The sequence below is a fragment of the Dipodomys merriami genome, unplaced genomic scaffold, assembly GCF_024711535.1.
Source record: "Dipodomys merriami isolate MVZ:Mamm:240054 unplaced genomic scaffold, mDipMer1.0.p SCAF_80, whole genome shotgun sequence".
In the NCBI taxonomy this organism is placed as follows: Eukaryota; Metazoa; Chordata; class Mammalia; order Rodentia; family Heteromyidae; genus Dipodomys; species Dipodomys merriami.
In genome coordinates, this window is record NW_027206402.1 from 5,647,501 (window position 1) to 5,664,558 (window position 17,058).

Below are 17,058 nucleotides of genomic sequence, written 5' to 3' on the forward strand. Positions count from 1 at the left end.
GGCGTACCGGCGGTCCCGCTGGCAGGAGCCCTCGCGTCGTGAGCAAAACCGATCCGGGAAGACCCTTCAAAAGCCACCGCCGCCGCGACGACGTGCCTCCCCCACACCGGGAGAGCAGCCTCACGAGCCGAGCGCCGTCCCCCCCACCAAGAGAACACACCACACACGCCCAACTCGACCGTCCGCCGGTGGCCGGCCACCAAGGCCAAACCGGTGAGGATCGCGGAAGGCTGATGCGGGTGAGGAGGGCATGCCGGAAGCCCAATAAGAGCAGCGGGGAGGGTCATCGGGTCGGGTCACCGGGGTGAGAGGCGAGCGAGCGAGCGAGCGAGCGGCCACCCCCCCCCACGGGCGGGTGGCGCAGCCGCAAACCAGCGGGGAGGTGAGACCTTTCCGGGCACAGCCGGCACGCCAGGGAAACGAACGCGGGATCTCACCACCCCCAACTCCTGGGCGGTCCCGCGCAACGCCTGGGACACCGAGCCGGCCGACCAGCGGACCGGAAACCCCCACCGCGGCAGCGGCGGGCCCCCCCAAAAGAGGCCCGAGAGGGAAAAGGCAGCTCGCACACGCCTCAAAGACCCCGCGAGCGCCCGCGGAGCCACCCGCGCCAGCAGGGCCCCACCGCACCCATCCACACCGCCGGGCACGGCACCCATCATCGACCGCCTCTTTTTCGGCCGCGTGAGCAAGGGCCCACACACACCGGGATCCTCGGCTCCGGAGGGCCAGAACCCCCCCGAGCGGCACACCACCACGGGCACGGCGGCCCCGGAACACCGCGGGGCCCGGCGCCCGGCACGGCGCCGTCGTCGCCAACGGGCGGCGGCCCACACAGACGCTCGGGAACAGCGTCGCCAGGGGCCGGAGGGGGAGGGGGACGGGACCCCCCAAAAACCCCACGGCACCCCAAGCACGAGGCCGGGAAGCCACACACCACACGCCCTCGCATCGCGACCCAGCACAGGCTCCAGGCTCCGCCACTCGACACACCGCGCGCGAGGCAGGGGCGGGGACGGATCGGGAACGTCCTCCACTCACCACACCAGACGACGGCCCGGGAGAGGCCCCGCGGGACCCTCCCCCAGCTCGGAGGGGGGAGGCGCGGGCACGCAGTTACCAACGCGGGCAGCCACTAACGCTCAAAAGCGGGACAGGGAGCGGCAGGGCCGCGGGAGCCCATCGGGGGCGGGCCCCCGCCAACCCGGCAGCGAACGCCGCCTCCCGAACGAGGATCGCTAGAGAACCTCTCCTCACTCTGAGGGTGGCCCGCACCCAACCCCGACGGGAACCCCGCCGGGACCAGCACACATCAAAGGCGTCCATCCTTCCCACCACGGGTGGCAGGGAGGGGTGGGGCGGGGGGGGTCTGCGGCAGCAGCAACACCAACCCTGGTCGGTCGGCCTTGCCGTGCGGGGCCAGAGCAAGGTCGCGCACACGGGCGGGAAAGCCCGCACAGGCCCGGCTCGCCTCCCACTGCAACATCTCAGGTCCCCCGGTGCAACAAGAGCCAGGTGACACGGCAGGGAAGACAAGCCAGGACCAGGGCCGGCAGCTCATGCGGGGAAGCCACCCGCCCGGTGCAAGAAGGGAAGAGCGCTCCTCCTCTGGGGAACCGCCTCGACCCCCCCCCCAGCAGAGACGTCAATCTCTGCGATAACTTTTTTCTCACTCGCACAAGCCCCACAAACCCAAGGACGGCCGGGACACACCACGGGCAGCAGGCTGGCACAAGGCAACGGACAACGCCGGGATCGGGAACGACACCACCACTCAGCCTCAGGCACCTGAGAGAACCGACCGGGAGCGTTCCGGGAGCACCGCAAGAGGGCAGAGCGCGAGGCGCGGCTTTTCACACCACACAGCACGGGCAAGCACGGAGCACCGACCCTCCCTCTCCGCGGAGAGAGCCGACCCCCGTGCCGATAACGAGTCACGGGAAGAGAGGAGCAAGATCAGGGGCGCCCCCCCTCCTCCAGCGTGTACAAGTCCCCGACCTCACGGCGAGGGCAGGGAGAGCGCAGCCGGACCCGGTTGCCGCACCCCTGCCTCCCCGCACACCACCGGCGCCGGCACGGTGGGACGGTGAGGGCAGGGGCCCACGGGCAGAACGAGAAGAGCGGTCCCATTCGCCATGAATGTCCGTCCCTCGCCTGGCGCAGCTTAGGCCCGGGCCCGAAGGAGATCGCAACGTCACCACATCAATCACACCGAGGGGGCGGAGAAGACAGCCACACGGCACTCGGGAGGCGGTGGGGCCCAGGAAGCTCGGCTCCCGAGAGGGCCAACAGCCTGGGATAAAAGCGTAGCCAGGACAGACAACCTTTCGTGAGTAACGAGCGAGGTAAAAGGAAAAAAAAAAAAAAAGAAAAAAAAAAAAACTTAAAAAAATAAAAAAATAAAAAAATACCACGGGCTTCAGCGTCCCTGGCGCTCGGGATTACCAGGACACCTCCGCCGGGCACAGAGCCGAAAGAAGCTAGAGAGGAAAAAAAGAAAAAGAAAAAGAACCACGGACAGCGCTCGGGAGTAGCGCAGGTCAGCGGCCGACCAGGCCCGCCATCGGGAAGCGGCAGGTCGGGGGAGTTGGAGCTAGGGGCGATAGGAAAAAAAAAAAAAAAAAAAAAAAAAAAGCCACGGAGGTCGGACGAGCACGACGGCAGGACGGGGATGCCGCACACGCACAGGCAAGGCAAGGCAGGACTCGCCCCCCGCCTTTTCCTCCTCAAGCCGGCCACGGCGAGGGAAGCACACCGCGCGGGCCTACCTATGCACCCCAGGCAACCAACCACTCTCCTCCTCGGCGTGCCGAGGCAAGGGCCAGAATCCGGCACCGGGAGCGGGGGAGAGATCAAGGACGACGGGACTCACTCAGCCACCAACCAACCACCACCACCACCACCACCACCACCACCACACCCACGAGCCACCACAGGGGCAAGGCCTGCTCAGGGCAGCGGGAGCCCGGGGTGCGGGGGGAAGGGCAGGGGGACCCGGACCGGGAAGAGACGGGAAAGGCCCGGCACACAGCATCCGAGAGAGCCCCAAAAGACCCGCTGACAGCCACCGGGACACAGCATGCCAGCACCCTCCTGCAGGTACAAAATCCTCACGTCACCACGCCAAAACCAGCTGGTCACGCAGGGGCGACAACTCGCTGGCGACAGGGACCTCTCGGAAACCACATCGGGGACACCTGTCCCCAACACGTCCCCAACAGAGCCAGACACGGAACTCTCAGGGACAGCTGGTCGACCACATAGGGCGAAGACAGACGAAGAGAGAGGGCGGGAGCGGGGTCAGGGGACGCACCCGCCCCACTACCCCGGGTGCGCACGGGCTCACGGCACGAGCGGCACGGGGAGCCTTCCCCCGGCAGACGCGAGGCACCCACTCCGAGAGGCACCCAGCCACCACACCCACACCGCGCGGGGTCGGTGGTGAGCGCCCTGCCGCCAGCACGCACACACGCGGGACTCCCGGGCTCGGGTCCCCGACTCCCGAGGTGCTCCCTCCGCCTCGACTTTTCCCCTACGCAGGGCCCACCGGGCAAGTCCCCGCCATCGCGCACACCGCAGACGGTAGGTAGGTAGGTCCCGGCCCCGAGGCTCGCCTCGGCCGTGCCCACGGCTCCTCGCGCCGGAGAAGTCTGTCCTCCGGCCTCCGGGGCCGTGGAGAAGGCCGTGGAGGAAGGCCACACGGGGCCGGCGACCCAGGCCCTCGCGCCCGGCACGCGCCAAGCGCTCACTCGGAGGTGACTCCGACGACCATCCTATGTCGGGGAGGGGCGGGGTGTAGGTCCCGGCCCCGAGGCTCGCCTCGGCCGTGCCCACGGCTCCTCCCGCCGCAGAGGTCTGGCCTCTGGCCTCCGGGGCCCGTGGAGGAGGCCGTGGAGGGAGGCCACACGGGGCCGGCGACCCAGGCCCTCGCGCCCGGCACGCGCCAAGCGCTCACTCGGAGGTGACTCCGACGACCATCCTATGTCGGGGAGGGGGGGGGGGTGTAGGTCCCGGCCCCGAGGCTCGCCTCGGCCGTGCCCACGGCTCCTCCCGCCGCAGAGGTCTGTCCTCCGGCCTCCGGGGCCGTGGAGGGAGACCACACGGGGCCGGCGACCCAGGCCCTCGCGCCCGGCACGCGCCAAGCGCTCACTCGGAGGTGACTCCGGGGAGGGGGGGTGGTCCGAGTCCGGGCCGGGACCGGCCCCACCACCTAGCGGCTCACCCGGGGACCCTTTCCCCCGACTCCCGAGACGTCCCTCGTACTCTCCTTCTTTCGCCCTCAAAGACCAGAGTCCAGGGAGGGGAGGAGGACAAGGCGTCGGGGCCAGACAGAACTACGGGAGGGGAGGAGGACAAGGCGTCGGGCCCAGACAGAACTACTGGTCGACCCGACCAAGCCGCCACCCCCGGCACAGACCGGGCACGGAAGAGAGAGCGGCGACTCACGGCCCCACCACGCGCTCGCCTGCGGGCGCAAAGTCCGACAGAACAGCCGCCCCGGCGCCACAGCGACACCACGGCGACAGTCGCGCCCGGCACCCGGTAGAGGCCGGGCCTCCGCCCGGCTCGCTGCCGCCAGACCTCCTCCTTCACTCGCTCGCTCGGCTGAGAACGAGGGGACTGTCATATCAAGGCGGACGCCAGGGGGAGCACGACAACCGCCTTCCAACGACCGACTCCACCGAGCCGCCGTACCCCGGATCGGCGCGCGCCGGGCGGCTCTGAGCTCCGGAGACACAGAACACGGAAACGAATCGCCTCACTCCCCACCGCCACGCACCGAGAGGCACAACCTAGGTCAGGACCTGCAGCCGGGTCCTCTCTGCGACCTCACGAACGACACCAGAGCCACCAGAGACCTAGACCGAGATCGAGCCGCCGCCGCCGCCGCCGCCAGCGACCAAAGTGAAACCAGGAACCAGGACGGGAGTCGCCCGAACGGAGCGGCCCGAACCCGAGAACCGGGAAGTCGGGATCGGTCCCAAGCAGGAAGGGGCGGCAAAGACGGCAGGCCTGCACCACGAGAGAAAACGAACCGGCCACCCGCACGACCTCCGCCGCCCGTGGCAAGACCCCCACCCCCACCCAACATGGCCAGAAAAGGGCAAGTGAGCGCTCGTCCCACCGTCTGCCCGCCCGTCTTTTTTTTTTTTTTTTGGGGGGGGGGTGTTTGTACGTTTTGTTTTCTTTTTCCCCCAGATGGAAACCAGAAAGAAACAACAACAACAACAACAACAACAACAACAAAAAACTCCCAAAGATGGGTCGGCTCCAGCAAGAGACGAGCCCTCGGGAGGCACCCCGCTCACTTGTGAAAGTCCGCCGCCCGCCCGCCCCACAACACGCTCCCTCCCCCCGCCCCCACCCGCCCCCCCCCTTCACAGGCAGGGAAAGGGCAGGGGGAAGGCCAGAGAGAGGTTTCTTCTAACACAGAGAGGGTAGGTACACGTCACGCACACAGGTCTGGAAAACCACGGTGACAGCGCCATGGGAAGCGTGAGTCCACTCACCCATCACTAAATGACAGGAAAGCCAAACGAGAGCCGCTGGCTGGGCAGAAAAGGCCTTTGACAAAATTCAACATTCATTCATGCTAAAAGCTCTGGAGAAAATAGGAATAGAAGGAACATTTCTAAAAACAATAAAAGCCATTTATGACAGACCAATAGCCAATATTATACTTAATGGGGAAAAGCTACAACCAATTCTCCTAAAATCAGGAACAAGGCAAGGATGCCCACTGTCTCCACTCCTCTTCAATATAGTCCTAGAACCCTTAGCCAGGGCAATAAGGCAAGAAAAAGACATTAAAGGGATCCGCATAGGGAAAGAAAAAGTTAAACTATCCCTTTTTGCAGACGACATGATACTATACCTCCACGATCCCTAAAAGTCCATCCCGAATCTCTTAGAAATCATAACTCTCTTCGTCAAAATAGCAGGATACAAAATAAACCCACAAAAATCAGTTGCCTTCCTATACACTGATAATGTACAGGAAGAGAGGGAAATAAAGGGAGCAACCCCATTCACAATAACCTCCCGAAAAATAAAATATTTAGGAATTAACCTAACCAAAGATGTAAAAGAACTATTTAATGAGAACTATAAAAAGTTAAAGAAAGAAATTGCAGAAGACACTAGGAAATGGAAAGACCTCCCATGCTCCTGGATAGGCCGACTTAATATAGTAAAGATGGTAATACTTCCAAAACTAATATACAAATTCAACGCAATTCCTATTAAAATCCCAATGACGTACATCACTGAAATACAGAAAACAGTCCAAAAATTCATATGGAACAACAAAAGACCTAGAATAGCCAAAACAATTCTAGGGGATAAAGACAATATGGGAGGGCTATCCATGCCGAACTTCAAACTCTACTACAGAGCTATAATAACAAAGACAGCATGGTACTGGCACAAAAACAGACCCGAAGACCAATGGAACAGAATAGAAGATCCAGAAATAAATCCACAGGCCTACAGCCAGCTGATATTCGACAAAGGAGCCAAAGACATACAATGGAAGAAACACAGCCTCTTCAACCGCTGGTACTGGGAAAACTGGGCAGCCACATGCAGAAAACTAAAAGTGGACCCCAGCCTATCACCATGCACCAACATCAACTCAAAATGGATTAAAGACCTTAACATTAAACCTGAATCTCTGAAACTACTGCAGGACAGAGTAGGAGAGACACTTGAACTAATAGGCACAGGAAGGAACTTCCTGAACAGAGTCCCAGGGTCACAACAAATTGGAGAGAGACTCGACAAATGGGACTACCTTAAAATAAAAAAAAAAAAAAAAAAAAAAACAAAAACAAAAAAACAGCTAGCCTTTTCTAATAGGCTCTGCCACTCTCTCTGGAGCAGGATTCGGGGCATGAGGCGATGAATCTGAACCCGACACACAGGTGTTGGAGGGTAGAGGCATCTTCACTCACATGCCTGTGGTGGAGGACCTGGACCCGAGTGTGGCGGTGCACAGTGGGTGTGGGTGTGTGTGTCTGTGACTCTGTGTGTGTGTGTCTGTGACTCTGTGTGTGTGTGTGTGTGTGTGTGTGTGTGTGTGTGTGTGTGTGTGTGCGCGCGCGGGGCTGGGGGGAGGGCAGGTAGGGAACCCTAGGAGGAAAGACAGGGAGAGACAGACGAGGGGCCCCGGCCCAAACAGAGTGGGGGGGTCAGAGGGGCGATCCTATCTCCCGGGGGGGGGGTGAAGCATGGTTAGAACCCACAGGCCCGGCGGGCGTACTTCTCTTTGGAGTTCGCACTGGGAACATATGCGGGCAGAAGCGCCCCAGCACACACATCGCATCGCAGACGGGTAGAGAGGCAGAGCCAGGGGGTCAGGCATGGTAAACACTCTATTCCGTCAACACACACACACACACACACACACACACACACACACACACACACACACACACACACACCCCTTAGGGTGTGTGTACAATATCCACAAGGTAAAAGTTTATTCATCCATTCCCCAAAGAAGAAGAAGAAGATTATGTCAGTTACAGGGAAGTAGATGGATGGACTGATGGACTAGGAGCGGCGGGGGGGGGGGGGGCAGAGGGGGGGGGGTGCCGGCGGCGGCGGAGAAGAACCTAGAACAGGTGATGCCAGGGGAAGACAGACCGGCGGAGAGACAGACAGACCGACCAACCAACGGCACCTGTTTTCTCTCCTACGTGGATGCTAGACCTAAACTATAACTGGACATGGTAAGCTACACAGCACTCCGGGCAAACAGAGTGTGTGTGTGTCCCCGTGTGTGTGACACACATACTGTCCTTTTGTCAGAAGGTGTAACTTCTCTGAGCATTTAAGATATTGCAGAGAAGACACAAGACGTAATATCCGTAAGTGGCACGACTGTGAAAGTATTATAACAACCGGACGTGTGAGGACCAAAGCTGGAATTAGGAGGACAGAAATGTACCTGTCCTCACGCTTTGGGTCATGATCACAAGTACATTTGGTTTAGGATCTTTCAAAACACATCGATGTATCCTTCTGGACACGATGGTCTAGGACCACACTAGTCAATAGCCACTTCAAAGCCAGATCCGCGGTTGGATACGTTTCAATTGGCTTATATTGCATCCTCCAATATTTTTCTCTTCTTTTTATTCTACCTTCTCACTAAAGATCCAGTGGTATAAAGCTACTTTTATTCTCTTAATATTCCATAACTGAAGTGATCTGCTTTGTTTTGCAGCTTTCTCAGCTTAATTCACTGAGGCCTATTTAGTCACACATGATGAGAGGTCCAGAAACATCTTTGGGGCCACGGATGGCTTTTGTAAAGTCCATTTGGGGAAATAGCAAATATAATCTACCATGTCCTAAAATGTAACAGATTATCTCTATGGGGCCGATAGAAATATCCAGATGTGCCCTGTCAACAGCCAGTTATTTTAATTTACTTAAGGGAAATCAAGTGAATAAAAGTCTATATAGTTCAAGAAATTGTATTCTGATACCTATATAAAAAGTTTACCTGAGTGGGTGAGGACATTTGCATGAAATTTCACCTAGGGCAGCACTTGATATTTATAACTCTCCCTAAACTATTGCATTGCCTGTTTTCCATTTTCTTGGCACTCCTTTAGAAATGTTCCCGTCTCAATCTTTCACCCACTGCAGCCGTGGGACCCTTTTTCATAATACGGACGTAAAGACATTTGTGGTACCGTATATAAATTACAACCGTAGGGGCTGGGAAGGTGGCTCAGTGGTAGAGTGCTTGCCTTGCATGCCTGAGGCCCTGGGTTCGATTCCTCAGCACCACATTAAGCAAAAAGAAAAAAGCCGGAAGTGGCGCTGTGGCTCAAGTGGTAGAGCGCTAGCCTTGAGCTGAAGAGCTGAGGGACAGCGCCCAGGCCCAGAGTTCAGGCCCCACGACCGGATCCAAAAAAAAAAAAAAAAAAAAAAAAATTACAACCGTAAATAAACTGGTACAGTTTGCTCCTAAGACATAATATCCAAACGAATTCCGTGTCCAGAAAATAACGAAAAAAAACACCCCCTGCGGGCCCCCCTCTCCCTCCGCTCGGCCCTCCCTTCAAGAACATTTCCTTGTTTGCTGTTGTTTCGTTTTGTTTCGTTGTAAATAAATAAAGCCGCAGAAGAGAGCCGGCGATACCTCATCGCTACTCTCGCGAGAGTCTCTCGGACTCTCGCGAGAGTCGCCAGCCCCCGCCATCAGCACCGAATCATTCCCTGTCACTCCACACGGTGTCCAGTAGGTGGCACCCCAAAACAAGGAAAAAGAACGTCAGGCCCAAGATCGATCAAGACACTTAGGAAGGTCTTGTGAGGAAGGAACACCTCCCCCTACACACACACACACACACACACACACACACACACACACACACACACACACACACACACACACACACACACACACACACACACACACACACCCCAGCACATCCCCGCCCACACAGGTCATGAATGGCAAACCCCTATGGCACAGAGAGACAGACAGACAAAACACATGGGGTGTGGAGAGAGACCGGAAATCAAAAACAAAAACAAAAACAAAAAACATTTTCCTGGCTTGACCTATGAATGGGCCTGGGCTGGCATTCTGTCCTCTGGGCCCTATAGTCAATCCATGGCAGTCGCTCCTCTCTCCTCATCACTGTAATCCTATCTGATATTTGCCAGAGCCGAACGTGCAGTGGGGACACTTTGGTTCATCGATCTAAACTAGGGCCCGGGGCGGAGGGGGTGGTGGTGGTGGAGGGGAAGCCTAGGAAGTCTGTTGCTATAGTTGGTGGCGGCGGCGGTGGTGGTGGCGGCAGTGCAAAGTGTGTGTGGGGGGAGGGGGGGAGGTAGATCACATGCTGCCATACGTGCCTGTGCCTGTGTGGTAGGAAACAGCAGCAAAGATCAAGGGGTGCAGGGTGTGTGTGTGCACGCCCCAGTCAGTCCTGGGGCTTGAACTCAGAGCCTGAGTGCTGTCCCTTGGCTCTTGTGCTCAAGACTGGCACTCTGGGGCTGGGAAGGTGGCTCAGTGGTAGAGCGCTTGCCTTGCATGCGTGAGGCCCTGGATTCGATTCCTCAGCACCACATAAGCAGAAAAAAAGCCGGAAGTGGCATTGTGGCTCAAGTGGTAGAATGCTAGCCTTAACCTGAAGAGATGAGGGACAGCGCCCAGGCCCAGAGTTCAGGCCCCACGACCGGACCCCCCCGCCCCCGCGCCAAAAAAAAAAAAAAGAGACTGGCAGTCTGCCATTTGAGCCAAAACTCCACTTCTGGCCTTTGGGTTGCTTAATTGAAGACATGAGGCTCACCAAAGTGCAATGCCTATATACCTCTGATCATATAACAAGAAGTCTTCCCCTTTCTTTGTGTTTGTTATCATCGATGTTATTTTGTTTTCTCTTCTCCCCCCCCCCATTGTTTCTTCCTTCATCTATTTCCGGGAGGGGCAAGAAATGGAGGGACCCAGGATGAAGAAGTGCAACAGTGGCACTCACTAGACACTATGTTGACACACAACCTGTGGGTGGGGAACAAACAGAACTTGAGGGAGGGAAAACCTGTGAGAGAGCCAGGGAAGGGGTGACATTGTCCAAAAAAAAAAAAAGTACTCTTTTTTAGGGGGTGGGGGGAGATGGGAGGGCAGGAATGGAAACAAAGGAGGAGGCAACAATGCTTGATAAGAAATGTACTCATTTCCTTGCTCGTGTCATTGTAACCACTCTGTAAGTATTTTCACAATTAACACAACTCATTAGCCGGGCGCCGGTGGCTCGCGCCTGTAATCCTAGCTACTCAGAAGGCTGAGAGCTGAGGATCACGGTTCAAAGCCAGCCCGGGCAGGATAGCGCCCAAGCCCAGAGTTCAAGCCCAACGACAAAAAAAAAAAAAAAAAAACTTATTAATTAAAAAAAAAATGTACTCTTCCTACCTCACTTATGTAATGTAATCTTTCCTATCCTTTTTTTTTTTTTTTTTTTTTTTTTTTTTTTTTTTTTTTTTGTCAGTGGTGGGTCTTAAACTCTGGGCCTGGGCACTGTCCCTAAACTCTTCAGCTCAAAGCGAGTGCTCTACCGCTTGAGCCACAACGCCACTTCCGATTTTCTAGTGCCTCATTGGAGATAAGAGTCTGGTGACTTTCCTGCCCTGCCTGGCTTTGAACCGTGATCCTCAGCTCTCAGCCTCCTGAGCAGCTAGGATTACAGACGCGAGCCACCGGTGTGGGCTGGCATACTGTAACCGTTCTGTATGTCACCATTTCCCTAACAATTTGTAAAAAATCAAAGGAGAGAGGGAGGGTGAGATAACAACCCCTCACGCCTGAGAAGTGAAACCCAACGGGCTTCTAACCGATCTGAGATTCTTTGAAGGTTTTTGCGATGTTAATCACAATCACAAACACAGACGGACAGTTTCTCCAGTCACTCCTTAAGAGGAACGGGGAACAGGGACAGGGAGAAGAGAGGCAGATCCTGGCCTGACCTAGGCGGGAAGATGGAGGGGAGACAAGACTCCTGAACTCCTTTTTCCCCTCACTCTCCTCCGTCCAGAGGGTGGGAGCGTAGGGGTCGGCCACGGGGACATCCCACGGTCACAGTCATGCCTCCCGGAGGGGCAGAGGGCAGAGCACAGGCAAGCATGCCAGCTTCCCCGCCCGCCCCTCCCATTCTGTCCCTGGCGGGCTTGGGCGGGAGGCATACTAGTGGCAGCGGGCGGGTGGAAGTAGTCTGACAACTCCAGCTTGCAGGAAGTCAGTGGCTGCTGGTGGTAGGCAGGGAGGGTCCCAGCAGAAAAAGACCAGAGAGAGAGCGCGCGCACAGACTTTTCTTGCCCAAGGGCAAAAGAGGCCACTTTTGTAAAGATGGGGAGGGGGAGGGGAGGCTGATTCACTCCCCCCCACCCCACCCCGCGCGCTAATGAAGTTACAGGAGCTGAGGGCTGGCCGCCCCACCCCCCACCCCGCCGGGGTGTTTCGCAGAGGACGCAGGGCGGGTCGGGGGTGGGGGTGGGGTGGGCTGGTTTAAGCCTGGAGCCCCAGTCAACTCAGGAACTTCAGGCAACGTTCCTTTGTCTTGTAAATGTCGTCATGGCAACGACTTAAGCGCCCTGGCGGAGGGGGGGAGGGTGGGTGGGGAGGGAGGAGAAAGAAGAAGAAACAAACACGCCCACCCCAGCAGGCCTGCCTGAGTTGAGGCCTTGAATTTCAACCTCAGTAGGGCCACTAAACTAATAAAAATCGTTGTAAGAAACTGTTGACGGAGGACCCTCGGGATAGGATGATTAGGCTGTGTACCCGTGAGGCGAGGTGGCCGTGTGTTCCAGCTTCGTGCCAAGAGGTTGCCTTATCTCGGCCTATCTTCCTTCCCAGAATTGAACACAGAGGCAAGCAGGATAATTTCCAGGGGGAAATGAGGCCTGGGAAAGCACCACCAGGAATTCAGAGACAAGACAGCCGGACAGCTTCCTAATGAATGGCTCCACACATCCTATTTTCTTCACTTTTCAGTCCCTCATAAACGAACAGTTATTAGGAAAGAAAACTAATAGGTGGGGGTGGGTGGTGGAAGGGAAAAGAGCAGCTCCCTTCCTCTGAGCTTTTGCACAAACAATGAGTATACTGCGGGAACGGAGCCAAGAGTTTCCTCAAAGAAAGGAGGAAACTTACACCGGGGAGGGAAGTAAATTTTAAAAAGAAACAGAGCATGGGTCAAAGCACCCCCCCCTCCCCCCCATGCATGCATGGGAAACCAACAGAATCATCTCTTAAACCCTACTACAGGCTCAAGGTAGAGAGTTTACTTTGTTTCTTTTTCCTCTGTGTGTTTTCAAGGTTTCACTTTCATTTCTGGGCACATAACCATTGGGCCTTGCCTCGGTGGGTGTTTCTCCCCCTAAAAGTATCTATCCTGTCTTTTGGGTCTTACTGTGTGTGAGTGTGTGAGTGTGTGAGTGAGTGAGTGAGTGAGTGAGTGAGTGAGTGAGTGAGTGTGTGAGTGAGTGAGTGAGGCAGCCAGGCAGCCAGGCAGCCAGGCAGCCAGGCAGCCAGGCAGCCAGCCAAGCAGCCAGCCAAGCAGCCAGCCAGGCAGTCAGTCCAGAGATCTAATGTCTCCCCTATTTTAAACGTACCTTTTGCATATGTGAGAGAAAACACACGAAACTGGTTTTCTATAGGAACATATATGTGAATACATTCACCATGGAGTGAAAAGATAGAGTCGCTTCCAAATGATATGTACAGCAGAATACCAACACATCGAGATGACTTCTGCAAGAAGCCAAGGCCCACTTTTGAAATCCCATAATGAGGAAGCCTCAGTCAGTGGCCTGGTTTGAGTCCAGGCCTCCACTTAAAAACGACCTTTACTTTGTGTTTTTATTTTTCCCTGTTTTCTTTTCCTTTCTATGACCTCTCCCCCCAACGCCCCAACCCCTTCCCTCCATAGGTCTCTCTTTCTCCTTTTCTTTCTCTGTAGTTTGAGCCCGAGAGTTACTTAATTCTCGAACTTCTGGGTTTTCCTTAGATCTGGTAACCTGTTGGACATAAAAATTTGGGAAAGCCTCAAAACAGTCACCCCCACCCCACGAAAAATAATCATGCTTGTCGCCAAAAGCTGTTAAATGAGAAAACAGTGGTCAAGTTAAGCCAATGAAGGCTGTAATAGCAACCATGTTTCTAGACTACTGTACCAAGTTTTTTTTTAAATATATATTTTTTAAATATATTTTTATTGTGAAAATACTGTACAGAGGGGTTACAATTACATGGGTAAGATAATGAGCACATTTCTTATAAGCATTGTAGCCTCCTGCTTTTTTTCCCCTTCCCATCCCTTCGTATCCTCCCCCCCCCCCCGCCGTCCCCCCACCAAAGTTGTAAAGTTCGTTTTTCGACATAACGACTTGTATATCTCATTGTTTCAATGGGTCCTCCTGTAACCCTGTTTTAACAATTTGTTTTTTCCCTTCCCCTCCACATATATCAACACCAGGATTTTTTTTTTTATTAAGCAAAACAACTCAGTTATTCAGCTGTGAGTATGTCCATACAAACAAGATGCAGGAGCCTTCCATGCTGGACTGGCCAAAAAAGGGGGGAGAGCTAGGAAGGTGGCTTAGTGGTAGAGTGCTCGCTCCCCTTGCAAGCATGAGGCCCTGGGTTCGATTCCTCAGCACTATATAAACAGAAAAGGGGAGCAGTGGCACCCTGTGGCTCAAGTGGCAGAACAGTAGTGAGCCTTCAGATGAAGAGCAGAGAGACAGCACCCAGACCCAGAGTCCAAGCCTCACACCCGACGACAAAAAAACTGAAAATAATAAATATATATATGTTTGTATCACACTACATATAAGCATAGATAGATATATATGTATGTATGTGTATAAATATATGTGTATATGTATGTATATGCATGTGTGTGTCTGTGTGTGTGTGTCTGGAGAGAGAGAGAGAGAGAGAGAGAGAGAGAGAGAGAGAGAGAGAGAGAGAGAGAGAAAGCCAGAAGTGGTGATGTGGTTCAAATGATACAGTGCTAGACGTGAGCAAAAGAAGTTGAGTGTGATTCCTAGAAATGTTGTTTGATGATACTTTTTGTCCTATTCATGACAGATAAAACTTTCACTAACTTATGTTATGTGTTAGTATAATTACTTCATTTGATGAAATAGCTAATATATATTTTTTACCTTTCTGAGAATATAATTTTAATGAAATAAACTGTAAAATTATTCATATGTGAAAAAAAGAAGAAGTTGAGTGACAGTGCTGAGGCCCTGACTTCAAGTCTCAGTATTGCCCACCCACCCAAAAAAATAAAGAAAAAGGAGAGAGAGGGGGGTGGGGAGAAGAAAGAGAGAAAGTAAAAAAAGGAAGGAAGGAAGGAAGGAAGGAAGGAAGGAAGGAAGGAAGGAAGGAAGGAAGGAAGGAAGGAAGGAATGGTCAATGACCTGTTTTTCTTACCTGTAGAGAAATGCCCCAAACATCTAGAAATTCAGGTTGGGGCAAAGATAAAACAGCTATCTGTACATAACTCAGCTGCCACATCTCCCCCCCCCCCCCGCCTGTCTAACCCTGAAAACACCCATGAAGTCAAGGAGCTGTGTAGGTCTCTCTCCCTTCAAGAGCACCCACACTGTATTAGAGTATGTCCTTGTCTGTCTGTGTGTCTGTGTGTCTGTCTGTCTGTCTGTCTGTCTGTCTGTCTGTCTGTGCCTTTTTTGGGGGTCTGGTTGTCTCTGCTTGCCTGCTTGCTTACTTACTCCATAAAAACTCCACCAGAGTGACTCCTCCAGAAATTCTTATTCAATGATCGAAATCAAGGGTCCTAAGGGAAGAGTCCCTACATGGAAGGGTAAAAAGTCACTAACCCTCACCTGTGTTTGGTGACAAGAAGAACTCCATACCAAGAGTCTACCTTAATACATGAGGGCAGGGCAGGGAAGGAATAATTTATTCAGGTGATCTAGTCAGTCACAGTAATGGGTCTCTGGTTCCCCGTCCATGTCTCCCTCTGTGTGTGTGTGTGTGTGTGTGTGTGTGTGTGTGTGTGTGTGTGTGTGTGTGTGTGTGTGTGTGTGTGTGTGTCTCAGATCTAGTTGGACTTGTGGATCTCTCACTCGCTCTCCCTTCCATCTCTTACTCTGTGTGTCTTTCCACCGGTCTCTGGGTCTCTGTCTCTCTGTCTGTCTCTCCTGTGTCTCTGTCCTCTCCCCTCCCCCACCCCTTGCTTTTCTGTGTGGACTCAAGGAAGAACTGTGTTTCAGGCCCAGTGGTCTCTGCTTACTCAGCTTGCCAGCCTGGAACCCGCCAGAGGCAACTTCTTCCTTGGTGTCCCCGAAGGAAGGAGGGAGCAGGAACCGGTGCCCCAAAAGAGACTCTTATCTCCAATGAATCACCCGCCTGGCCACCCGCCCGCCCGTGACAACCCACACAGAATATGAAAGCCACACATGAGCTCAAGAACATGCAAAGACTCAGTTTAGAGGAGTCTCATGTTGAACATGGAGACTCGGTCTGTAAACAAGATGGATGCCACTCCCATCGCTGCTGCCATTTAGACCCGAGTTTTTAGGGAATCTGTCTACCACCCAGACACATTCCAGCCCACCACCTTGAGAATGTCTCAAGGATGGATGGCTAATTTTATTCAATCATCATCTGGTTTCCCGAAGGAGAAAATGCCTCTGCACCCCCCCTCCCCTGCAGTTCCCTTCCCAAGGCCCCAAGTCGGGGGCGGGGGGGGGGGGTGGAAAACAACAACCAAAAAGCATGTAAATAAGCCGGGCGCTGGTGACTCACGCCTGTAATCCTAGCTACTTAGGAGGCTGAGATCTGAGGATGGCGGTTCAAAGCCAGCCCGGGCAGGAGAGACCGTGAGACTCCGATCTCCAATAAACCACCAGAAAACTGGAAGTGGTGCTGTAGCTCAATTGGTTGAGCGCTCTCCTTGAGCTGAAGAGCTGAGGGACAGCGCCCAGGCCCAGAGTTCAAGCCCCACGGCTTAGATTAGAGTTAGGGTGAGGGTGAGGGTGAGGGTTAGGGTTACGGTTAGGGTGAGTGTTGGGGTTAGGGTTAGAGGGAGATTTAATTTGAGGGTTAGGCTTAGGCTTAGGGTTTGGGTATGGGCTAGGGTGAGGGTGAGCGTTAGGGTTTAGGTTAGGGTGAGGGGTAGGTTAGTGTTAGGGTTAGGGTTGTTTTTAGGGTAAGGCTTAATGTTAGGCGGAGGGTGAGGCTGAGGGTGAGGGTTAGGGTTAGGGTGAGAGTGAGGTTTAGGGTTAGATTTAGCATTAGGATGAGGGTTAGTCTGAGGGTTAGGGTTAGGGTTAGTGTTATGGTTAGGGTTAAGTTGAGGGTGAGTGTGAGTGTCAGGGTTAGTCTTAGGCTTCGGCTTAGGCTTAGGCCGAGTGTGAGGTTGTGGTTGGGGGTTAAGGTTAGGGTTTTAGGGTTAGGGTGAGTTTTAGGATAAGGTTTAGGTTTAGCATTAGGGTGAGAGTGAGGGCTAGAGTTAGGGTGAGGTTTAGGCTTATGTTTAGGGTTAGGGTTACAGTGAGGGTGAG